Source organism: Anser cygnoides, chromosome 3, assembly GCF_040182565.1.
Source record: "Anser cygnoides isolate HZ-2024a breed goose chromosome 3, Taihu_goose_T2T_genome, whole genome shotgun sequence".
Classification (NCBI taxonomy): domain Eukaryota; kingdom Metazoa; phylum Chordata; class Aves; order Anseriformes; family Anatidae; genus Anser; species Anser cygnoides.
This window is the reverse complement of record NC_089875.1, coordinates 1,816,202-1,842,074: the sequence shown is the minus strand read 5'-3', so window position 1 is coordinate 1,842,074 and position 25,873 is coordinate 1,816,202. Positions and strand designations below refer to the sequence as shown.

Here is a 25,873-nt window from a genome sequence, read left to right as displayed (position 1 = left end):
GTCTTGTCCTCCCAGTCAACACGTGGAACAGACTGGTCTGTGTTTTACATAGCAGCAATTTTCAGTGAATCCTCTTTGGGGAGGGAGGGTGGTGGTGCCAGCCTGTCTTGGTACACTTGGTGGAACTTGGTAAAACCACAGCGCTTTCTTTACTGTATAGAGGGAACCTGTCTGCGGACATGCTGGGAGGTGGTCTGGGGAGTCATTCTCCTATGCCTGCACAAATCAGCTGGGGCTGAGACACGCCGGAGGTGTGAACAGAGGACGTTCGTGTCTTGTGCGCTGATAGATGAGCTGTCTCTCCTTGGTATGGATTCACCCCTTAGCAGTGTGAAGGTACCTCAGGGATTAAGTGAGTTGAGGCTCTTGAATCCCTCTCTGGAGTCCCCTTGGTCAGTTATGGAGGTATTCTAGCTTCTAATCTTGATTTTTCTTCCCCTTTTCCTCCTAATCTCCCCTCTCTCCAGCAGGGGATTTGGATACCCATAACAGAGGGCAGAATACCACCTGGTAAACTCTCTGGAGTACAGCTACTGCACAGCCTCCTGCTGGGGAGCTGAATGTATGGCTTATGCCCTAAAGCAAAATGTATAATGCTTAGAGAACAGAGTGCATTTTTTTCTTTTTTCTTTGCTGCTGGAATAAATTATCATGTTGAAGTGCTGTGGTTTGGACCTATCCCTAGATGGGCATCACCAGTGGTGTGCATTTAGGAAATAATAAGTTGAAAAGATGCCTCTTGAAAATTGTATGGGTTTGCAACAGATAGAAGTCTTCAAATGCTGCTGTTTTTACTGATTCACTCCCCCCCCACCCCGGTTAACCCCACTGATGCTTGCTTCTCTGCATTCTTCAGCATGTTTTTTTTTTTGTAGGTCATACTGTGCTGCCCTTTAGCCATATGAGTCTGTTAAATTTTCTAATGGAGACTAATGCTGCTCACATCGGGTGAAAAATCCACAAGAAAAATAAAACCTCTACATCCCTAATATTCCTTTGTGTCTTTGTCGACAAAGCATGCTATTCTCTGCACTTATGTGCCTGACACAACACCTCTAGGTCCATATACAATATCCAGTATAAACATAAGGTGCTTTCGAGCTGTATTTATGACCTCTTGTGTCCAGTTGTACACTTCCTTGAGAAATTTGTCAGGCCAAAATGTAATGTGAGATCCAAGGGGGATAGATACAAATCTAGAACAACTGTAGAACACAAGGAAAAACATCTCATTTTTTCCGTAGACTTTGATTGCAGTATTCGTGCCACATAGGTAAAGAATAACTGAGGCTGGGAAGCTAAGCTTGGGGGACTGTTACAGAGTGAAGGCTGACTAGTGTTTACAGCTCTGTAATGCTGTTGATACTGCAGAAATTATTAGTTGTGAAGGAAAGTATTTGTGGGTTCAGGATTTTATTTCATCCAACTGAAGAAAGAAAAAAACGGTTGTCTGCAAAATAATAGTTTCTTTTCTTAGACACACAGAAGATGTTAAAGTTTCTGTACCTCAAGCATATTTATGGTGTTCCTCAGTGCTATGGGGGCAGAGTATATAATCAGTGTATAAGGAAAAAATATCAGAAACATCTTTAACTGGTAGGAGAAATAAAGGGAAGAAAGTCTGTGCTGTTGATCTGCATCTGTTTAGTAGTTATGAATAGAATTAGGACAGAAGTTGGCTTAGGTCCAAGTTGCAGCGGCTTAGCAGCTTTAAGCACCTATTCCTCCACAACTGCTAGTTGAAGTAGCAGTGTTGCTGGCAATAATAGTTGAGCAGAAGTTCTATTTCCTTTGCTAAAATAGCATGCAAATATTGATTTATTTTTCTTCCAGAATTGGGTACCCCACAGCAGAAAAGATGATGTGGATTACTGAATTTGGCAACAAGGTTTCTTTAATCTCTCAAGCTTCCAAACTGATTTATTTTTCTCCTGGCAATTCATATTGGCTATTTTCTTTGATTTCCTTATTTTAATAAGTTTGTCCAGATTTTGAACAGTTTACAATGACAAACCAGGTCAACCCATGCAAAAAGGTGAGAAGTGGAAGTATAGCTGAAAATTTTAAGCTATCATGTATCTGTAGAGTGGCCTTCTGTGAAACTTACACTACCATTCTCAAAAGAAAAAGCAGTTAAGTTACTTAAGAGGTTTCAGATTGGCTGGCTGATCAATATCGAGTATTAGTAATGCTGTATTAGAAGAGACCTATGCTATACACTCAGGCCTTATTACTATGATGTCCTTTTATTGATACTAACACTTGATCACATACAACAAATTATTTTGAAGTTATTTTTGATGAATGTTGTTCATACGTGTTATATGGCTTGATCTTGCAAACCTTTACTCGTGAGGGTAGTCAATTGTCTTCAAAGATTTGCAAGAATGGCCCATGTGCAATACAACCTCGATTATCCAAATGTCAGGGGAGACATTGAATAAGTTCATATAATCGACATTTTGAATAATGAGGAAATTTTCAGCGCAATTAATAGATGTCAGGGGACATGACCATCTTTCAGATGACAGGGAGTTTTCAGAAAATTTAGATTTTGATAGCTGAGTTTCTAATGTATGTGCTACTGACAGACCTGAAATTGCAGAACATCAGAAATGTGCCTAGATATTCCTTAATAGCCCTTCCTGTGAAATCAGCTGCAGCTCTATTTACTGTGGCATTTGTGTTGCAGGTAAAATTGTCACAAGTGCTTAGCCTAACGCTGCAGGAACTCTGCTATTAAGGGTTAGATTCCAAGAACACAGCATTAAATCAATATTGGAATTGTCTGAAGGAAAATATTATTTAGAAATATATCAGCATCAACTTTGGAATCTGTTTTTTATTAAAAAAAAAAAAAAGTCCTATAATGAAATGAAAGTAAATAAAGCTTAAGGAAGGAAACTCCAGGAAATAATGACCGAGGAAGAGAGAAATCCAAACTCTTTTGTGTGAATGTGGAAATACGCCAGAAAGCATCAGTTTGAATGACTCTTTAAACTTGGGGTTGGTCAATCAAAGACAATCTAAGGCTGAAATTCCCATTTTCCAACTCCTGTTCATCTCGGCACAGCCAACAGAAGGTGCTGCGGTGGGAGGCACTAATTTCCTTCCTCCCCAGATGGCTGCACATGAGCACCCAGGGATGCATATGGCTCTGCTGGCTCCCTGGGCAGGGAGCCCCGATGGTGTCTCTGATTGCCTGTCCGCAGGTCCGCACTGCCACTGCGTCATCAGAGTTAGTCTTTAACAGCGCTAATGAGGAATACGGTCTTGCTAGCTTCCCCAGTGCAGGAGCACCGTATGACTGTTGCAACCGAGAGGGCGCTGGGAGTGTTTGTGCTTCTGTCCTGAATCACAGCGCTAATGTTTGTAGGACGCTGAAACCGATGCATCAATTTATTTTGGTGGAGAGATGAGCAATCACTTGTTTCCTAGGAAACATGGGGCTGTGCATATGCAGCTTCGAATGTGCGCCTTAATGTTTTCCTTCATGTTGATAGAGTAGAAAGTTTGTCCGATGAGATCCGTTATGCTTAAAACAGAAGGGAAAATAAATTTGGAAAGTTGCACTATTTAAAAAAAGAAAAAGTAGCGATACTGCCAGAGTCGTAAGAAAAAGGCAGAAATAATTCAAGAAAATAACAAAAATGTCCTTTCTGTCTCTCTCATCTAGGAATCTCGAGATTTTTATAGTTGTAGAGCCATCTGCTAAGTTTCATTTATTGTGCAACTTTGCTACCTCACCATCATCTGCTCATTAATCTGCCTTTTTTAGGTCTACTTCTGAAATTCTCAACCTCTGAGCATCTGTCAAATAGCTACCATTGCTTTTAAAACAGTAGTATGATGTAGTGTAAAGATTAATATGGTAAATCACCTTGGGTGATGGCAATGTTACTCAGCAAAAGCTTAGCCATTCATAAGATGCTCACCCCAAGCTCGCCACTAAACCACTTCCACCACACCCTAGCTCTTTGTATTTCTGCCTAGAAGAGTAAATAAACACAATTTGTGGTGATGTGCGCTGGGTTTCAAAAGTTCTTGGGCTGCATGGCAGCATTTGGTACTCCTAGGATTTGAACAGTGTGCTTGGGCAGTGATTGCCAGAAAGGACTGAGGATCATTAGCACAGATCACTGACCCCAGCAGGAGTTTTACCATCGACTCAAATGGCTGAGACTTGGAACGAGGTCAGGGACTTCTGGATGTTGGACCTAGCTTCAATACAGCATTTTCAGACCTGGCTGTTCTGCTGTAGCCTGCACACCCACTGCTGAGATGGGGGGCGGGGGGGAACCTTAATATCCACATTCTTGATCAATGTAAAGGATTCGCTGTGTCTCGTACTGCATCCTTCAGAGGTAGCAGAATGGCTCGTTCTTCATGTTTATTGCTAACAGTAACAGGAGAGGACTCATCTGGCTGTGGTGTGGGCCTGACAGGTGTGTCTGGGTGCATCTTGTAAGAGTCTGTGCCTTTCCTTTTCCTGCCTTGTTGTTGCAGGAGATCCGATGTGTTACCTGATCGTGCAGTTTGAATTCAAATTCTGGCTGCCTGGGCCCGTCGGAGGTGAGCAGTCTGTGAAGCCCCAGGAACTGAACGAGCAGTGGCTGCCTGTATTAGTAAATGCTGCTGGCAGCAGGTATTAGCAGGTCGGAGGGACTCCAGTCCTCTCCTGCCAGGTGGCTGCCAGGATGTCATTACCCTGTGTGAAGCTTATGGATGCTTTTGTCGTTCCTGCCCTGAGGTTCCCTGATGTGTTTTTTCAGGCATTGATTTCGTTTTGCCTGCTTTAGGTAAATCTTGGTAGCAGCGGATGATTCAGCTCAAGAATTGTTTTCTTTGGGGACTAATCATTCTGTCCTGATCCACACTCCTAAATTTAGAGGTTAATCTCTACAGGCTTCTTCTGGGGGAGGCTGAAGCTTCCACTCTGAAACCTCCCGTGAAAGGACTAACCCTAGGCATTTTGAATCACACTTTGAGTCTTTTTCTCTCTTGATTATGTATGGGACTAAGGAGACTGTATTTCTAATTTAGGCAGTTACAGATGAGGTACCACAAGATGGATGAGCTGATCTAATAGCCTGCTGATACTTCCTGGCCATGTGTTCCTGCTGTTTCTCTTGCTTCAGCTTGGGTGCTTGTGCTAAAATGGGAGCAAACTACACCAAGCAAAGCAAATGCAGCAAAGGCAACCTGAGCCGTCTGGCTAGGATGAACACGGGGACCAGACCCTATGGCAGAAAGAGGGTCCCGCTGTAGGGTGGCAGTGCTCACCTGACTGGGATCCTTGGTATGCTCCTGGTGTAGGACATCGCCCTTAACTGAGAGTAAAAATTGTCGAATGCTGGTATTGCTGTGACTTTCCTCAGTCCTTTTGACAGCAGCAGCACTGCTGTTTGGTGCTGTGCTCCTGACCCTCCCAGGGACCTGTAATTGTGCAGACTGTCAAGGGGCCAGAAGAATTGGATCAGCCAGCAGTGCTGCTGGGCTAGGATCACGGATGCGTCCCTACTGCAGGAATGCACTTGAATTACTGGGGGAAATGGCCAAAAATGCAGAATTCCCCTTTTTTTGGAGATGATTTCTACTCCTCCCACACTGAAAGACACCTCAGAGGCCAATTACATGTGCTGCCTCTCTGAGAGAGGAGTCCTGTCCACCAGTAGCTAACCCCGTACAATCATCTTGACGATACTTATTGTCTGTTTAAAAGCCAGTAATAATTGTAGAGTTAATAAACCTAAAGCCCCTCAAAGTAAGCTTGAAGAAATGCTTCTCGTCTGATCCTTAGGGATGTGACCTCTGCAGCAGAACGGACAGAGCTGTACCTCTTACCTGGCCTGTCCCTCCAGGAACAATAATTCATAGTGGTACAAGTAGAAAAGTAGAAATTTCTGCTCAGAAGAAAATACTTTCTGTTGGGTAGAAGCATCTCCACTTTCTCACAGCAGTACTCTGACTCACAGGTTTCCACATCTTGAGTCTGGCGTGGCTGGTGTGATGAGGGAGTTGAGACCTGGGCTATTGTCAGTACGCTGGGAGTAGAGCCTCCAAGCAGCAGCACGAGTTCTCTTCATTCTAAGAAGCAATTTAGCGTATTCCATGCCTGTTTGTGATGGATGAATTGGAGGAGCAAACTGTGAGGGGAAGCGCATTTGAAACAGGACAATGAATAATGAAGTGATGACCTTAGCCTTGAGGTCTAAAATGAGAGCTCTGCGTTGGGCCAGAAAGGGAAAGTCCGAACTCTGCAATTAACATTTCAGGCTTGAGTCAGGGCTTCTGAAGGTTACCTTCTTGTGTGACCAAACTGGTGCACGTGCGTATGGCTCAGCAGGGAATGAATCGCACTATGGATTAATTCTGGGCCGTGCGGTCGGATTTTAACAAATCCGCCCAGTCCCATGCTGTGGAATGTGTGGACAAGGTTCAAGTTTGCACTGATGGAAGTGGAAGCCTGTTGCTACACTGAGTTCAGTTTGTTTTCACATGTGGTGTGTTGTCTATCTGGTATGTCTGTTTTATTTATAGCTGTATAAATATATTAAAGAAAAGCTAGTTGACGATTTTCACATCAATATTGTGTTTTCAACAGAAAATGGCTTTTTAGTCAGCAGAGGCTTCTGGCGCGGTTTTATCGTTTTGATCTAAAATGTTTGGTTTTAATGAAATATTGGGAAATGAAGACATGGAGTTGTGTTTTTCCTGAAAAATCATGAAGAACTTGATGCATTTGTTAACAAATCTTTTTTTGTTAAAAATATTTTGAGTGAAAGTATATTGCAGCTGGCTGAAGCATTATGTATGCATAATAAATGTGTTAAATTTTCTCAGCTGAGACCCTGGAAAGGAACTTCTTTGTGGGTCGTAGGGAAAGCTGGGTTTGTATAGGGTGGCTTTTGTTTTATTTTTTATTTTTTCCCTCTTGTTTAGGGATTAAAAAAATAAACACAGGTAAATTTGCCAATGTTTTCATTAGATTTGGCAGCTTTTCTTTGAAACCCTGAATTCCAAGCGGTGTTCCCTGTTTGCTTAGAGAAAGCAGGGGGCCCACTTCACAGTGTTTGCTCTGAGGTTGGTGCACTGACAGGCAGGCATTTGTCCACATTTTTTTATTATTAACTAGAATAAGCAGTTTAATAACTGGGATTAAACCATCAGATCATGACAGAGTAGCATTAGCTGCGGGAACCAAGTTGGAAAGGATTCCAGATGTGATTAGATGAATACCTGCCCTTTAGGGGAAATAGTTAAGTGGGCCTCTGTTTTTATTGGTAAGGTAAATGTTTCTCGGGCCATTCTAGGCAGGTATCCTGAGTTCTCATTTTCACAATGATGTTGCAAATCCCTGGTGCCAAGGAATAGATTGTCTTCTAGACCTGAGCCAAAATCGTCTCCCTGATGAAAATCAATGATTTTGCCAGAACACACAAGATTCTGCTATTGCCTTGAATCATTTTCCTTTTTTGTTATAAATGCAAAGGAGCACTTATAGCACAGCAGGAGATGAATATTTCCTTTGTGGAGGGGAGAAAAAGGGAGGAGAGTAGGGAAAAGCTGTGGTGAGAGAGCTCAGCTGCATCCCAATTCAGGGGCGAGTTATCTTCCCACTGAAACAAATTGCAAAACTTCTACAGATTTCACCAGGATCAAAAGTGATCTTAAAGTTATGCTCCCTCCTTCCAATATAAGTAAAGAGATGTTTAAGTGTGTTCTACATGATTGAGTTTGTAGCATATTGCAAACAGATATATGTTCGGTGGGATGAGAGACTGTATGAAAAATCAAAGTATAAAAATGATTTTTGGACAAAAGTATGTTTTCTATCAGTCTCTTTAGAAACCAAAGTAATGTAATAACCTTCTTGTTTAACTGCAATACAGAAGTTCATTTTGTTAGAAGCTGGCAAATTCTACCTTGTTCTTTTGGGATCAGTGCTGAGAATGAATATTTTTCCATTATTAACCACTTCGGGCTGTCTTTGCAGAAGTATCTAGGTGCCAAAGTAACTGTGCAAATCTGGCCCTGGAGCACTACAATCAACTCCCCCCAAATACTACACTGAAATACTGTTCCAGTCTGTGTGATGGGAGATGTATTGCACAAAAAGCCCTCACAAATCTATCTGTAAACAGCTCTACTGTCTGCCTAGTCACTATATAAGAAAAATGAAATGGACATAGGGTACAAAGTTAATATTGGTGAAGAAATAAAATGTCGAGTATATAATCGCCTTAACCTTTCCTTTCTGATCAGTCTTGAGCACTCAGGCTAATAGTGCAAATGTGCTCTGCCTTACAAGGTGTTTAAGCATCAGCATAAGGCTTTGAGGGAGCAATTGAAAAGATGACTCTTGTGTCCAGATGAGCTTAAATAAGTCTTCCAGAAACAACCAAAACTGGCAATCTGGACCTTTTAAATTTCGTTATTGATTTGCTCTCCTCCACTTAGAGGTTATGTTGGTGTAACTTAGTCTAGTGTACCTGGAGGAACACACAAGAGAACACGGAGGACAGAGGATGGTGAAAGCTTTGATAGCTTCAGTGTTAGCCTGTTTCAGGGAATGCTCTGCTTGCTTTGCTGGCAGTTTGGCTGTGTAAAAGACACCAAACCTTCGCTTCCTTTCCCCTGTGGTGTGTGGTTTCTGCTTGCTGCAGAAATACTCAGTGAAACTTGGAGGCTCCACAGCATGGTATCAAGGTGTTCTTCCCTAAGAGAAGTGTATAGGTCTGGAAGAGCCAAAGGAAGAAATCCTGCTACATGCTGAGGTTTACAAGTTTCTCTCTGACCTAAGCTGAAGTTCGTCTGCATTTGTTGCAAGTTCTGCATTTATCTGTGACCTGATCCAAAGCTTACTGAAGTCAGTCTTCACATGAACCTTGATGGGCTTTTGATGAGCACTCATAGAAAATTTGTTTTGGCTTCTGTTATTGAGAGATTTGCCTGGCTGACATGAGATTAAACGAGGTCACGGAAGGCGCTTTATTTCTGTCACCTACGGGGGAAACAATATAGAATTTTTCTTGAACTTCTCAACCCTCATTTCTGAAATCCTTCTCTACCACACAGCAGAGTGTCTGGCTGTTTTCCCAAACTCAGAGTAACTCTCCGCTAATGCAAAGCACAAGATCCGCTTAGTTAAGCGGGTGGAGGAGGTTTGCCCACTGGCGATAACAAAAGGAGGAGTGTGGCTCAGAAGGAGAGAGCTGTCTTGGCAGACGGTAGGTGTTCAGTAAAATGGAAAGAAAGCGAGATGCAGCAATATTCAGCTTGACTGCCTTTCAAAATGTCCATGACCCTTTTGGGAGAGGGACTTTCCCTGAGAAATCCCCTCTGCAGCTCTTTCAAAATGCACTAAAAATGCGCTCTTTGTTGCCACAAGTTGTCTGAGAGCATTTCGACAACATGCAGGGTATTGCAGAGATGAACCTGGTCCAGGTAAACTGAGGGCCCCCACATGCTGAAAAAGGTATTTTTACAGGGGGAGAGGTCAGCGACTTGGGGTTGAAAGAAGTGGCACAGCACGACAAAGTGTCCCCAAGATGGGTCTGACAGCCCTCTGCTTGGACCTCATACAGCAGTTTCTGTTGCAAATATAGGGCAGCGTTTCTGAAGCTGTTAACCCGCATTTGATGTCCCAAATGCAAAATTAGTTTTGGAAGAAGTGTACAAGCTACAGATAATGCATTTTTAGTTTAGTGAAGAATAAGTAGATTTAAAAAAAAAAAATAGACAAGTATTTCAGTCTTCTCTTGAATGCCCCTAGGCATTGCAGAAGACTAAGTGGCTCTGATAAAAAGTGAGATCATGACAGTAATGAGGTAATCCTTTTTTTCCTGTCTTTCTCTGTATTTCTACTGCTTCCAAAACAAATATTTAAGTTAAAAAAGCAAGCAAAAAAACCCATTCCAGGCCTATAGGTGAAGTAGTCCTTAATATTTTTATTACTGCTCTAAGTAACAGTTTTCCCCACACCTGTGGCTTTAATGGGGCTTGAAAAAAATGTAGGAAAATATCAATATGTTTCTCAGGCTGAATAAAAGCATTTTGTTTTTTTGAAATTGGTCTGCAGCCTGTTGAAGTTGCTGAGCCCTTCCAGTGGGTTTTGGAACAGACCCCAAGTTTCTTAACTTTGGGGAGGAGGGTTCGGGGAGGGGGACCACAGATGTGTGTGGGTGCTTCATGATTGAGTTTTGGAGGGGCTCTTGCAAGAGCAGACTACAGGAGAGCCCTTGCAGAGAGGATGTACTTTTGCTCCCCGCTTACCGTAAATTTGAGGTAGGAGCAGCTGCGAAGGAAACGCAGCAGGAAAACCCAAGTGAGGGAGTGTCTTTGACCTCTTCTGCTGCTTTGTAACCCCCCAACCCACCCCCTTTCGCCCCCGGAGACACACAGGCTTCCTGAGGTGATGGATGACTGAGAGCAAGAGGGACTTGAGCGTGGCTGATGTGATACTTTTACTTGGGAAGTTGCTTTAAAGAGGAACTCAAACTAATGATTTAGAAAATGCAGTTTTCAAGTCTGGGGATTTTTTTTTTTAATTTTTTAATTAAGTGTCATGTGCTTTTCTTCTGACTGTACCTTACTTGGCAGAAAAAAAGGAACAACCAGCCTTTTTCTTCTTGTATATGTCCTGAATTACATTATATAAGCAGCTGCTGACAATAATTGATGGAGATAAATCAGTCAACCTGTGATGACTTAGAAACAAAAGTAAAAAGGCATTCCTTATTTTAATGGCTTTGTCCTTAAAACCTTAGGTATGATTTTTTTCTACCAGCTGCAATCAATATAGATGCTTTTGTCTCAAAACAGAGATCCAAGTACCAAATTGTTGAACAGATTTCTCCTTTGAAAATGCCACTGTCACTTCAAAATGCCATGTGTACAATGCAGCTGTCTGACTTCTCAGGATTACAAAGAAGCAAGACCACGTGAAGCCTATAAACAAGCTTGTAACTCAATGTGTAAAATTTCAATGTTTATTTCGAATGTTTTGAGACTCTCCTTTGCTGTAAAGTTGTGTGTTTGCTTGCAAAAACTCCCACCCTTCAAGTGATCATATTGAATTTTGTAGCTTTTGTCATCACTTCTGTTCACACACTCTTCCACAAGTCTGAATAATGCAGTATGTTTTTAGTGTCAAATTTGTTCTTGCTTTTCAGTTTTTTCTTCTTTCTTCAGTTTTTTCTTCTTTCCCCACCACACAGTTGTATTTTTTCCACCTCTTTTTAGTCCCTCCTAGCAAGTCTTTTTTTTCCTTTCTTAATTTTAAACCATCTCACATTCAGAACTGCCACTGAGATGCATGCTTTTAACACATTCTTGTTATCGTTTAAAACAATCTTTTCATGGCTAATTCAGTAAGGGGGAGGAAGTGACCGGCTGCTGTTGGTGTTGATGAATATGATGACTGTATCAGTTTGTCATCTGGCATTACCATTGTCCTCTTCTTCAGCTGGTGTTCATTTGAGTTTATGATCTTACAGAAGTATCAATATGTGATGCTTTTACTCAAGTTTGGCCAAAAGACATCTTTCAATAGAATAATAAATTCTCTTTGTTTCAGCTCTGTATATATTACAACACCAGCTTGTGATATTGTGATGAAAATTCTGTAGTCCAAACAGATTTGGTTCAGATCAGTGATTGTGCAGCAAATCTCCAAGGAATATTTATGAACAGATGACACCCTTACCAGAACCAGATCGGCACATGAGAAGGCCTTTTGCTCCTGGAGGTGCTGTTTTTATAGAGTGCGATGTAGATGTGTTTAACACTCATATCCTCTAGTCAGCAGGAGTTAGATTTTCAGAGGATCAGAGCCTTGGTCACTGTATTTCCCAACAAACATAGCACAGTACGTGCGTCTTCTCTTTAAGCTGGAGTTGACCTTCCAACTTTAACTGGGGCGGTTTTGAGAGGTACTAGACAGCTGCTATATTGCAAACCAGAGCTGGCTGCCCTCTTCAAAGTCTTGGCAATGTAGCCCAATGCTTTTAGAGAGGGAAGCGCAAAGGATAGTCCTTAGTGTAGCACAAGAAATGATCAGCAGGAATCTTATCGTTAATTGATTTTTTTTCTTTCTCTCTCAGGTCTTAGATGCCCTTGCTAGAAAAAAAGAACTCTGAGAACTACCATCTTCCTTGCTTTGCATTTTGGATTTTCCAATTGCTGCTGCTGACAAGATGAACATCTCTACTCTGACATGGCCAGTGCTAACTCTGGAAAGGTATGTTTGCCACTTTTTTATGTTCAATATATCCTTAGCCAGGCTGTGGCCCTGTGGATGAAGCAATGGAGAAGCAAAGAATAATTACTACTGTGCATGATGATGAGATGCTGCAGAGGATCTTCACAGGCCTTATGTTTAGGTGTTACATATGCAAGTAAGTTGCTGGGATCTGTGTGACCAAGGGAGTATGGGAGAGTTTCATATGTGTGGCAGTTCAGAGTGTAATTATAAACTTAGCTGCCAAGCGTGGTGCTTCTTGGTGAATAAAAACCAGGTCCTCTGCGTAATGTGTTAAGTCTCAAACTTTGCCCGGGATGCAAGGCTTCAAGGATATTTAACATGCAGCTTTACAGTGTGGTTAGCTAAACCATGCCTACCTTTGTAGGTTATTTCCAGAAAGACTTTTCGGTCGTCAGTAAACTTAACTGCTGCAATTGTCTGTGTCCTTCTGTTGCATCTTGCAGATGGGAAGGACTTTAGAGTGACCACTGCTGTTTACCTGGCTTTGTGGCACTGATGAGACCCAGAAAGAGCGCTCTGAGCACTGCTGCAGCTATGGATTACTTCATTTCCTTCTTGTGTAAGTTCAAAACTGGTCTTTGCTTTGATCAGAATTTTGGGGAGGGGACAAAATAAACAATGTTGGACTTGATGGGGCTTTACTTTCTAAAGCATATGTAAGTGTAGTAAACATAAATCGCTCATAAAAATGTTTCACTATGGGAAACATTTGTTTTTTCAATAACATTGGCTTATCTGCTTTCAAATAGAGACTAAAGACTAAAGAAAGGGCTTGGAGGAGGGCAAAGATATGGCGCTGCTGAGAGATCTGTAATTTGCAAGCAGGGTGTATGGCTGGTAGCTGTTTCTTCTCGCAGCTGAGAATGCTCATCTCGCCGTGTGCGCCAAGCGGAATGCAGTGCAGCTCCCTTCTGGGCCATGCTTCTATGGGGTGGAAGAGCAGAAAGGTTGGTGGTTCGAGCATGGCCGGTGTTAGTCCAGACAGCCCCTGGAGAAGTGGGGTGAGGAGCCTGAGCCTGTGAGAGGTGCTTCCTGGCTGCCCTCAAAGGATCTCTGCTTGTGTCAGGGCCTGTCCATTCTTGGGAAGGTAGGAAAAGAATAAAAAAATTCAATCACTTCATGAAGCTGAGGAAAAGCAAACTGTGTCGTGCAAGGTATCTTAAACGAAAGTAGGCTAAAGTCAGCTTCTGGAAGTAAAATAAAAAGCACGCAGCAAAGGCATTTTAGAAGCTACTTGGTTCCTTCTGCACTGAACGATGGTAGCTCTTTTCTGACTTTATGGACATGTTTTTTGTAGGTACAGTCTTCACAGGCAAATAAAACATGGAAAGGTGATACAAGGTTGAGAGTTTATGTGGTCAAAAGCTTGCCACGGGCTGTATAGAATGTCAATTTATTACTATGTCGAGCGTTTTAATATGGAGCTATATAGAGTGTCTACTTTTGTTTACTGCCAAATGTCGTTTGTTTTATAAATCTGAGGAAAGCTCTTGCAAATATCTATGAGGTCAGAGCATTTACATAGGCAGGTCTGCAGCTTACCTCATGTAGTAACTCTTGTATTTTATACTGAAATATAAAATAGATTCCTTCCAGTTAAAAGGAGCAGATAAAAATGAAAAACTTCTAGTTCATTAGTTTTCAGCCAAGTTGAGTAATTACAGTGTAAACAGGTGAAATACCATATGTGACTTCACTTTTTGTTTATAATTCTAAAGAGTTTACACACTTTCAAGAAAGATTTACATGAAGAACACAGATAAGTAAATAAATGGAGTGAGTATATGATTAATGATTTTAAAATAGTAAATGCTTCCAATTTGTAACATTCTTGAAATAGGTTGGCCATGCAGGCTGTGTTTTTCTTCCTGCTTTACAAGGCTGTCTGTGTTTTGTTTATTTACTGTACAAATTTTACGTTCAATGCCTCCTTTTCTGTTTAATGCACAGGAGAATGTTGGTCACTGGCAAGATCATTAAATTGTATTAATACATGTTTAATTAAATCCTTATAACAAAATATATATGATAAATTACTCTATGTATAATTAAAAGGAACGAACAAGTTGAATAATGACAAAACAGGAGAATGAAATTACATTTGTGAGATCAAACATAATGCTAAGAAAAGGACCTAACATGGGCATACAACTTCAGTTTTCTGAGCTACTGCAGGCCACAATTAACAATGCAACAGATTCATCCTGTGACCAAGAGTGTGTTTACTAGTGCTTAATATTGTCAGCTTGCTGCCGTCTTCATCTGTTGCTGCTCATCTTTTACTATGTCCAGAGCAGTGGAAAAAGTATTATATCTACCTGTTGTTGCTTCTGTAGGTTATAACCTTGACAGCTATTCAGTGACTGTAAGGAGTTGGTAATGGGACAGTTCCCATGGTACGGAGTGAGAGAAGTTGCTTTCTGGGAAATAAGGAGAATAAGGAGTCCATAAAAGAGTACTTGCTGTTATTATTCCTGTAGTCAGTGACCACACCAGGAAAGTCTTCATACTTTGCACAAAGTGGTGTTTTTGGCTGTGTAACGAAATCCTGGTTCTGCAGAGGACAAAAGCCCCATGTGCATGTTAAAAAAAAAATGCTCCGGTGCTCTCCTGATCATTGGTCTACAAACAGGAATGTAGAATTGCCTCTTTGGTTTGAGTGAAATGCAGGAGCTCATCTCATGGCTGTTTCAAGCAAGGCAATGGAAACCGTGACTCCACTGGAAGTGGTTAAATGCAGGTAAATGGAGTGGCTAAAGAATACTTTAGATACACAGGGAGTGAGTAGATCAAGATTGAAGGGTAAGGTCCTTTCTAACAACGTTCAGTATCAGCAGCACAGTGGTCGCTGTTTCAAGTTGAATGGGGCATGTTCAGAACTACAGCTGGGTAGAACTTCTAACAGGAAACTGTTGGGGCTTCTCAAATGCATCAGTGCGAGCTCGGTTACAGGCTGGCTTACAAACAGATCAATATTCCTGTGTTCTCACTGAAATTTGAGAAATCCCAAGATTTTTAGTGCTGGTTTGATGTCCCTAGTGAAGTGCTCCCAACTGTGTGAAATAATATTTTGTTCCAAAACGTTCAATTAGAAAGAGTAGCTCAGGAAGAAGCAGTTTTGTAGGAGTCTTATTTTAATAAACCCAGAACAATGTCAGAGGTCTTGATTCATTCAGACAAACAAGAACAGGATTTTCTTCAAACAAAAACCAAGTGTATGTTCTAAATGAGTGTTTACTGTGTATAAATCTCTAATTAGAAACGTCCTGCACCGTGTGTGGATCAATGCAGGCTTTTAGTCACTTAGTTCCACTGTACCTATTGTCTTTCACTTTTAAAAAGCAAATGAATAAAAATCCATGGGTCATAACCACTGCTGGCACTGCAGTGGGACCTCTGTCCTGTCCCTGCCAAGAGGGAAGCTCATGTCTGAGAAATCCATGTTTTTACTCTGTGCCTTATTTTTCTTCACTTTATAAAGGAAATGATGGTATTGAGGTGTTTTGATAGCAAGGGAGAAGGAAGCTTAGCGTATAAGCTGTTTTTCATAATTATAGAATAGTCTGCCTTAATACCAGCTCAAATGCTGCATCTGAATGACTCAACCTCTAACATAACCTGCATAATATTACTTATATGGTGAAATTAAGTGGTTTTGATTCTATGACTCAGTTGCAGTAAGTCTATATGGGGAAAAAGAGTCTTAAGATAGTGATGGGCATGATTCAGAACTCTGAATCCCTGTTTAGGGAGAATGTGTTTTGTTTGGTTAAGCTGGCACAAAAAGAGGATTCTACCTGAATATTCCTGTGACCTCTTCTACCCAAATCCTTCAGCATTTAGACACAAACTTCAAACTTAACTAAACCCTCTCAGATGTGGGTGGGGTTATTTTGATGTCTAATACAGCCCCCCCCCCCCCCTTGAAAAAACAATCCTACAACAATAACAACAACAAAAAACACTCTAATCTGAACACTGAGTCATTTTGAGTCTTGGATTCATCTCTCCATAGAAAGGTGCGAGCCATAAAGCCCAGATTAAGGGGCTTGAAATGTCTTTTAGAGCTGTGCTGTGTTTGGCAATTGGTGTTCCTTTGGGGTTGACAGAATTTCTTTGGCAGTTAAGTTTTTACACCCTGAGTTTTGCTCTGAGATTCAGGTTCAAATAAATCTGAAATGTGGAACAGAATTCAGTCCAAGAGAGCAAGTTTCCCATGGTTTCTGTCTGAAACAATAAATCCTTCCTTGGAGAGAGAAGGGCAAACCTCCACCTTGGTTCATCCAGAAGAATTGCAGATGCTTTTATGAGCCTGGGTTTAATTTGGGGTTAGTAAGAAAGCCCTTTCCCATTCTTCAACTCCTGTTTCAACTCCAGGGTATAACCCTGAGTTAATGATTTTTTAATTTTATTTTTTACTCCCATTTTCAGCATAGGCAGGATTTCCCACCCTGAAGTTCTGCCTGTTTCTGTATATTATCCTTGTTGGCCAAAGCTAGTAGGTATTTTTAGTGAACCACATTGATTTCGAAACCTCAGGTTTTCATGCTATTCCTGTTGACTCTATTACAACTGGAAGCCTATTAGCTATTCAATGCACTAATGACCTGGTAGATGACAAAATTAAATTGAGGGCATATAATTTCCAGGGTCTTATTTCTGCTTTTTTTTAACAAAGACTTTTGACTGCCTTGCAAAATTCACATGCCTGCTTCCCCAGCGCTCCTTGTACCATCTGTATGCACAGCACATAGCGTACCTTTGGATTTTTTTTTTTAAAAAGATTGTTCTGCTCTCTAACCTGCAGCCTGCTGTACCACGTAAACTGGAGAAAAACGTCTGTCTAATCGATCCTTATTTAATAAACAGTGTTATCAATGCCTTCGAGACAGCTGTACAGTGTGTGACGCGGGGACATCAGGACACTTGCTGGCTTGCGTTAATTGGCATGGCAACGTAGCTTTTTGGCCTGGCACGCCAGATCGAAAATTGAATTTACAAAATCAAACTGTAGTTATCTGCATTCCTTGATGTCCTCCCAGGTGAGCTACTGGGCTTCATGCTAATAACTTCTAAAGCAAGCAAACTTTAGCTAATTATGTGCTAGTTTATTCTCCCTTGCTAAATTTTGGCAGGTTGCTTCTGTAAATTATGAAAAATAAATGTGAAATATGCAGATGTCTTTTGTTTGAAGCAGATGTTTGGTCCGCCTTGCCAGAATCTAATCAGCTGTTTCCCCTGAGTTGTTTTTTTTTCTTTCCCCCCACCCCCAATGTTGTCCAAGAGCTTTTTGAAAACACGCAGGGTTGGGGGAATGTAGAACAATAGGACACTTCTTTATTTGCCAGCTACCAAACTTCAGCGTAACTCGGGGTGGATTTTAGGCTGTTGACTTCTCTGGCTAAAGCCACAGCAGATGCTGGCAGAGGGCCCAGAAGGCACGATTCTGTCTGAGGACGGGCAGAATGCAAATGCAGCCTTGCCTGTGGCAGGGGAGGTGGCAGCGAGTTGGGAGGGAGCCAGCAAGAGCTGGCTTTGAAGTCCTGGTGGTACTGTGCAGCCGAGCCCCGCAACTTGTGCGCTTCCCCTGTGGGGAGCCTCGCAGATGGGGGAGCTGTGGCTCTCCAGGAGCCCAGGGCAGCTGTGGAAAAGGCAAGGCAGGTGGCAGGGTCTGCATCCTTCCTCTTGCCCCAAATCACCCCCGTCCTGCAGCACGACATGTTGCCTGCAGCACGAAGTGGATGGAGGTCCAAGTGGCTGGTGTTGCACCCTGCGCTGCTGGCTCACCGAGCAAGGGAGCTGCAGCACTCACTGCCATCTCCTCCAGCCCTACCCTGCAGCACGGGGTCTGAACCCACCCTATTTGCTGTAGCTGCCTGGTTTTAAGGGCTTCTGAAAGATGAAGCCCTCTCTGGAAGAGTCTGCTCCGTGCTGTACGTTGTGTTTTGCTCTTGCCCTGCTGCGTAGCGTGGCTTGCAGTCTATAGCTGCACTGATGGAGCAGCTGCGGCTCCCTTGCCATGGCAGTGTACCCTCCCAAGAAGCATTTCTGTCTCAACAGCAGCAGTTACTACAGTTAGAAACCAACAAAATGTGTGGAAAAGGGTCCAGATGAAGATCCCCAGAACCTCAATGACCATCCTCCCTGTCGTTACAGCTCCAGCAGGCTCATCAGAAGTTCAATAATAAGAACAGTAATTATTTTTTTTAACACAGTGACAGCACCTGCATTACACTTTCCATTTAAGACTTTCACAGCACTTGACTGTGCATGGATTTAAACTTCCAGCACTCCTACAGGGTAAGTATCATTATCCCTGCTTTGCTGACAGGGAAAACAGGCTAAGTGATTTTTTTTTTCCCTTTCTTTTCAAAAGGAGAAAAGACGTCTTTTGTGTTTAAAAGACTTTACTGGGGGTTAGCATCTAGGTTTTGTTAGTCTGTGTCATACTGGAAGCATTTTTACAACTTCATGGGGGCTCCTGTTGTAGGTCACTAGAGAGGGAGATATTCATGCTACACAGTGTTGGTGTTTAGCTCTGGGTATATCAAAGCACTTCATTTTGGGGTGAATTGGCTAATGGATTCCAGGACCTGTGCTCTGAAGTTAGGTGTTTAAAGCTGGGTAGGATAGAGAACACCTGCCTGAATTGATAGCAACTGAGCATCTCTGGAAATCAAGAGCTTCAGAGAGGTGGGCAACTTCCAAGTGATTTGTACTTCTGTTCTATGGTACTACTTATTTTTATCATGGCTGAAGCACAAATCAAGAGCCTGTTGTGATAGGTGCTTTGGAAGCAATTAAAATGAATAGTCCTTACCCTAGGGACACAGGTTTTGAGACTGTGGTGAGATGCTCTTTACTTGTAAATAGATTGCTGGAGGGAAGGATAATTCAGCAGTCTAAGACTGCTAGGGAATTTTTTTTACAGTAAAACTGAAGAGAGAAAGAACAACTACCCATTTTTTTTGCAGTTCTCTACATTTAGGGTTAAAAAAAATCAATTTTTGGTCCCTACTACAGCATTTGTTTAATCTGACTGCATCACCAAGGAGTATTTTTTTTAAATGAAGCCTTGTAAGGCACTATGAATATATAGCCCTTTGATTATTCAAAAAAAAAAATGTACAAATCAAAATAAATTTGCCTGAGCAATTTAAAATAATTAACCTTTGACAAACCTCCCTCTCTGGTAATGGAATAGTAACTATATGAATAAAAGATAAGTCGTGACATTCAATGAATTACAATATTCATCCCATAAATTACAGGATAAGATAGCAGTATGTTCTACACTTTTTGTAACTGTAAAATGTCCTGAAGAATAGCCCCCTGTGCCCCTCAGGTTCATTTTCAGCTTAACTACCATATTTAAATTTTGTTCTGTTTCTTTGAGGTGTTCAGTACATTTTGTATGGAAAAGTACCCGAGTGATGCTGAGCTCCCACAGCATCCGTACAGGCTGCGACCCAGGCCTTCCTTCCCTGCTCAGAAAGAGTCTTTGCCATAACGGGAAACCCATGCTACAAAGGGATTCTCCAGAACTGTAACAATAAGTGCAAATTATGATCCTGGGAGTCTCCTGCTATATAACCAAGTACAATGCCAATAAACCAGGGGTGTAAACCACATGAGCATATGGACAAAATATGGTCTGAATGGCATGATTATGTTTCTCAGGCCATAATGAATTCATCCCAAGGTGCAACTGTACATCTGTTGTTATAGTGTTCATGATAGCAAACACTACAGTTAAGGTTGCAGTTTAAGTCAAATTATAGCCACCTGTTTCCATTCACTAACAACTTTCTTAAAAATGATTCCTTCTGGACTGATTCACATCAGTCCTAAAATGGTCATTCACTTAGTTATTTAGGGGGAAAATCTGCTTGATTTATAGAGTAGGCAAGCTGAAAGATCCACCACTGCCCCCCACCCCACTGAATCAGTTCTCACCAATATATTTCCTTACAAATAAATCAAACCATCTGGCTCTTAGAGGACTGATCTAATGTGCGTTGAGTTTTTTAGTGAAGAGTGGATTGGGCTTTTTGCAACTCACTTTGTGGTTGCAAGCCTGGTGTAATGTTGTGCAGAAACAGATCAGAATACTGCATGTGAAGCTTTAGCTACCTAGAAGCTAGGTGTCTTTTTGAAACTAGTTTCAAACTTCTCATTATGCAGTTGATGAATGTGGCTTACAGGAGGCAATTCATCCCATCATTCTTTAGTTGGGATAAATGCAAACCACTGTCTTTAGAGAGGAAAGCTAGGATGCTTGAATCTTGACAGGTGGTACCATGGAAGATATATTTCTTTCCTAAAGTTTGGCACCCACCTGGGAGGAATGTGATATGAAAGAGACTTTTAAAACATGGCAAAAGAAGAAAATCTGATTTCAGGTCTACACACATGATGTTCTCTTTCAGTGACCATCTTAAACTATTTTAATGCAGAAGTCAGCTTTCCAAATGTGAATTCCAAGTTAAGATATGCAAATGCATCGAGTCTCCTGCTGATACTAGCTTGTCTGTACATTGTACATTTTGAAGTATGTTTAACTACTCTTGATGCAAAAGAGTTGCTGTAGGAGTTTGTCAAAGAGAGCTGAAGATGTTGACTCTTTTGTGATTAGGTTTGCAATGTTAGCAGTTGGCCTAATCTGTATCAGTATGAGGCTACATTATCGTAGAATCACAGGATGGTTTGGGCTGGAAGGGACCTCAAAGGCCGTCCAGTTTCAACCCCCTGCCATGGGCAGGGACACCTCTCACCAGACCAGGCTGCTCAAAGCCACCCCTGGCGACGGGGCATCTACAAGCTTCTGTGGGCAGCCTGTGCCAGTGCCTCACCACCCTCGTAGGATGCACTTGCCCTGAATAAAGGGAAAGTCCTTCAACAGCAAGGGATGCCGGCTACATGTAGAACACTTTGAAATGTCAGTGAGTCTGAAAGTGATAGATTACTATTAAGCAACATTTCTCAAGCTACTTCATTTTTTGTAAGTCTACATCTGTTATTGAATGTCCTCTGTAGTGCCTTCACCTGAAGGAAGTAAACGTGACCATGATTTCAAGGTTTTGTTTTTTCAGTTCTATATATTGCTCCTTGAAATTAGGACTTGCATAGCCCCTTTGTTCATTTGCTGTACCATCAGCATATTTTCTACCAAGCTCCAGTTCTCTTGGGTGGGACAGAAGAAGATGCTGGCAAGATGGGCAGATGGATGGCAAGCTGCCACTCAGCCTCGAGCTTGCAGTCCACATTTACCTAGACCCAGAGGGCTAAGCATGGCATGATTCGGAGCCTAAAAGAGGAAGTCAACTTTCAGTGACTCATCTCTAATAACTCTTTTCTTTACCTTTGTTAAAAGGTACCTTAGTTAAGCCTGTTTTATCACAGTTATAAAGATGCATTGATATAATTATGTAGTAATTGCAGCAAATTATCAAGATGAAATCATTAAAGCAGCTTTTTGCATTAGTGCTGCTAAGTTAGGTGTCTCTTTATGTTTGGGAGGGAAGAATAGAGGAATTTTCTAGAAGCTTCCATCTTGCTAAAAATAAAGGAAGACTGTACTCTGCTCCTGCTGCTTACTGACGCTGTCAAGAGTAATGTGAATGAAATGGAACCAAAGCAGAGAAAAGTGTGTTCTGGCCTGAACTCTAACTGGATAGCATTACAGCCCACTTTATCAGGCTCTCAGTTATGAAATGGCCTTTTTTCTTGAACTTGCAGGCAGAGAAAATGGCTTACTTCACTGAATAAGGATACTTTTATGCTTCCTGTTTGGCCATTCACAAGGAAAATGTTATTTACATTGGTGAATTCATGGGGGAGATGTGAAATCTGCCATTCTCTTTTCTTTCCTCATGTCAGTCTTGTGTGGATATTCTTGTTTTCTATTGATGATGTAAGAAGAAAGAAGGGGCAGTATTGCTTCAATCTGTCCCTCCTAATCAGATTTTTTTTCATAGGCACAGAGTCCATATAGTCTACTGGTAGCAATGATATACTTGATTTCCAAGATTTGGTTTGTAACAAAATATCAGTAATGATGCAACTTGTGCTTTTTCATTTGTGTTTACTTCTGTGCATGTTTATTCATGTTTTCAAGGCAAAACTTAGTAGTGGCTCACTCAGGGGATTGGTAATTGGATATAGAGCCTTTCACCTCTAGGTCAGTGGTTCAGATTTGTTACAGGTCAGTACTGCCTGGGAGTTGTTACCATGTGACAGCTGCTCAGTGGCCTTTATGAAATGAGTTGGTGGTCCCAGCTCATTTCCTTGAGAGCAGGTGTCTTCAGCACCGATCAAACTTGAGGGCGGCAATGCAAAACCCATTGTTGGTGGAAAAGAGGAATTGCACTTGGGTATAATGCTCAGAGCCACACTTTGTAATTTGTATGAACTTGGAAAAAAAAATGCACGGGAGTAAATATACATCTTTAGATCCTCAGCTGGTGTAGATTTGGCACAGATCCATTAAGTGTGGGTGCAGCGATTATCACCAGCTGAGCATCCCCAGACAAATGTAAATCTCCAAACAAAAAATGTTTCCAACATTAAAACAGAGTTCAGTGTGGGAAATATGTATTAGTAAGCCAAAGGCTACTGATGTTACAATAATATTTTAATTAGCTAAAGACCAAAATTATAAATTCGAGTACTTTAAAATCACATTTAAAACAAATCCAGGCTTGCTGAAATTTGGAATAACATTAATTCTACCTTGTGATGCCCTGAGATAACCATACAATTATGGTTAATGCATTTTATGGTTTGTTGTCCCAAAGGAGATGAAATTGGATTTCAAAGATACATTAGTGTCCAACTTTTAATGACTCTGTGCTTTTAACGGCTTTGCCTGTGCTTCTGCCTAAACTTCTAGGGCAACAAAGCCAGGCAGGCAATTCTGAACCTCTGAGGTGTGGTGATAGCAGGAGTAACGTCTTGTACCAAGGGAGCTCCCTAACACTAGGGGAGCGTAAATGTCTCATAGCAGTTACTTAAGAAAAACTTCTTACAGTTGAATAGTAGTTCAGTTATCTCTGATATGATGAAAGTCTTATTTAAGAGGAGCCTCAGTCTTGTCTGATAGTGTCTAACAGGAAGATAAGAGAACCATTTGCTCTAGGAAAAAAACAGCTTCTGTTATGCTGAGATTTTACTGTAGTGTTTAAAGCCTGAGTTATTCTAGTAATGATATCGATTGGAACAATAAAAAGGCACAGGGTGTCTAACTTTGTCTCAAAAATGGGCTTAAAGTAAAATATTTATAAACTCTCAGAAAAGTAATTCTGTGCTTTAAAGAGCAAATGATGTGTTTGGAGAAGATGCGTTACAGAAAAGCTGAAATTCCTTGAAATGCAGACTTCAGCCTTAATTACAGAGCAGTGTCTAGCACTTCCATTGCTTTAGGCTTAAAAATGATGGAGACGGACGAGTAGCCTCTTCTCAATAATTGCTTTCCTTAATAATGTGTATCTTATGCTTCCTTTCTTTAAACCCACTCACTATTGGTATGTCTAGCATAATTTAAGGAGCAGACTAGCTGACTGGCTGTGGCTATTCCTTACCTCAAAGTTGTCAGATGAGGGGAAGAAAAGGCAAACAAGGAAGAAGTATAGAGGAGAGGGAAGGACTGGAGGACTTGCCAGGTAAATTTAGATGAAAATTAATAAAGAAAGAAAAAGACAGTGTCTTAATCCTAGCCTGACTGCCAGATTCCTTCAAGAACTTGCTCTTTGTGTCATTCATTGCTTAGTAGTAATTCTGTTTATTTTCTCCTTTAAGTCTGACATACAACCACTGTCTAGGATCAATGCAATGGGATTATTAGTGACATGATGATACAAATACAGTATCCGAAGTCTTTTGTTTTGAAAGGATCATTTATGTGTTTACAAACAATGGAGGAGGTGGGATTCAGCTAAAGATTATTCTAATTATCAGAAAAGAAGGCAAACATTGCTTGTGCAAATACTCCTGCATCTAGATTTAATAAACCAAGGCTCTGGAAGAAGGGCAGCTAAGACTTCCAGCTGCCTCCTTTCTTTCTTGCTGAAGCTTGGAGGTAGAAGGGCATAGCTAAGTGTACCTTATTCAGTCACCCAGAAAAAGACACCATTTGAATGCACTCTCTGAATAGAAGGCGCAGTGATAATAGCAACGTCACACAACAGAATGGCTACTGCCAAATCGCTTTAGCCTTTCTGCATGATCATCAGGACCAGCAATCTGTTAACTAGCCCATTCCCTAGTTTTTGTTTCAGCAGCATGCTTTAATTTGAGATTACTGTTAAACCTAAAAAGAAACAGTTCTTGAGAGAGAGTTTAAAGGGGGGAGAAAAATCAACAAAAGAAATCTCAGAATCCAAAAGAGCCAAATATTGGAAGGTGAAGGGAAGATTAAAAAGAAATTGCCTGTTACAGAACTTCATTAAAGTCATTTATTACCTTTGTAATGCCTAACAGTCTGCTGGCTCCAGAATTTTTTCATATAGGGGGGTGGATAAGGGAGCGTTTCACTTTCATTTGCATTCTTGATCCCTGCTGCTCTGTTTATAGCGTCGATGCTATTCATACAGTCTTTGCAATATTAATTTTTAATTTATGATGCTCATTAGGAGACACTTAAAACAGAACAATTATCATTTATCTTGATATATTATTTACTAAGACTTGCTGTCATGGTTAGGGACTTGTGATTAGTGGGAGGGGAATAAAAAAACAGCTTGGAAAGGTGCTTGGCTGAAGGGATTGGGGCTTAGGAAACATTGTCACCACCAAAGGCCTGAAGTTCTGATGTCTAAGCAAAAGACTTGCAGCACCTAATCAAAACTCGGGAGGAACCTTCAGAGATGAGCCTGGGACAGTGCTTAATGAACCTGCAGGATAATATTAATGAAACTCACTCGTAAACCACAAGCTCATCAATTATTTATCCTGCTATCGTCCTGGTACTTTACTGCCTTCCCTTTTTGTCTCAACGTGATTACGTTTTTTTATTCCCTGTACCCTCATTTTCCTTTTTGTGCATTTGCTGACGTGTACCCCTGGTAACATTTCCTCCCAGAGAAACTGTTTCTCAAGGCAGCCACACAGTATCCACAGGAACAAGAAGGGTAAAGTGCGCTCTTTGAGGCATTTGGATGAATGTGCCAGGTTTATTAAGTCTTAATAAATCAAATCACTGATATGACAGCCCTGGATAACCTGATTTGCTAAAGGCCACCATATTGGAAACTCAGAATCATCTTTGCATTTCTTGATTAATTTGTAGTGTTTAGTAAGTTACTGTGATGTGCTGTCTATATAGAAGTGTGTATGGCAACACAACTTCTAATAACATGACCAAGTATGAATACATAGGGGTGCCCTGGTGCCCTTCTTTTCTCCCCTTGCCCCCTCAGTTGTTCCTCAAACAAGACATCTCAGAAGCCCTGCATTAGCCTCTGAGTTTCTGGAGCTGTTTATCGTCTACTCCTATGCAGGAGAGAAGGCAAATGGGTTGTTTTGTAGTTTGGTAATGGTGGCTCTGCATCTGAAACAAATTGTTTTATTTTTAGCTGCTTTGTTTTATTTAGTTATTTTTAGACTTCCTGA

General features: G+C 41.3%; 2 long non-coding RNA genes across 14 annotated transcripts in view; one reads left to right on the top strand and one right to left on the bottom strand.

The window, feature by feature from the left end:
- The window catches only part of LOC106044706 (uncharacterized), a 445,326-nt gene that overhangs the window by 208,494 nt on the left and 210,959 nt on the right, over positions 1-25,873 (top strand). For all 13 annotated transcript variants that reach the window (XR_010830788.1, XR_010830791.1, XR_010830789.1 and 10 more), the window contains 2 exons: positions 12,105-12,241; positions 12,709-12,824. This is a non-coding gene — a long non-coding RNA (uncharacterized lncRNA). The remainder of the gene's footprint in view (positions 1-12,104; positions 12,242-12,708; positions 12,825-25,873) is intronic.
- On the bottom strand, positions 3,387-6,076 carry LOC125182420 (uncharacterized). The gene is made up of 2 exons (XR_007162110.2): positions 5,845-6,076; positions 3,387-3,535 (listed from the first exon to the last, which is right to left on the bottom strand). It is a non-coding gene; the product is annotated as an uncharacterized lncRNA (long non-coding RNA).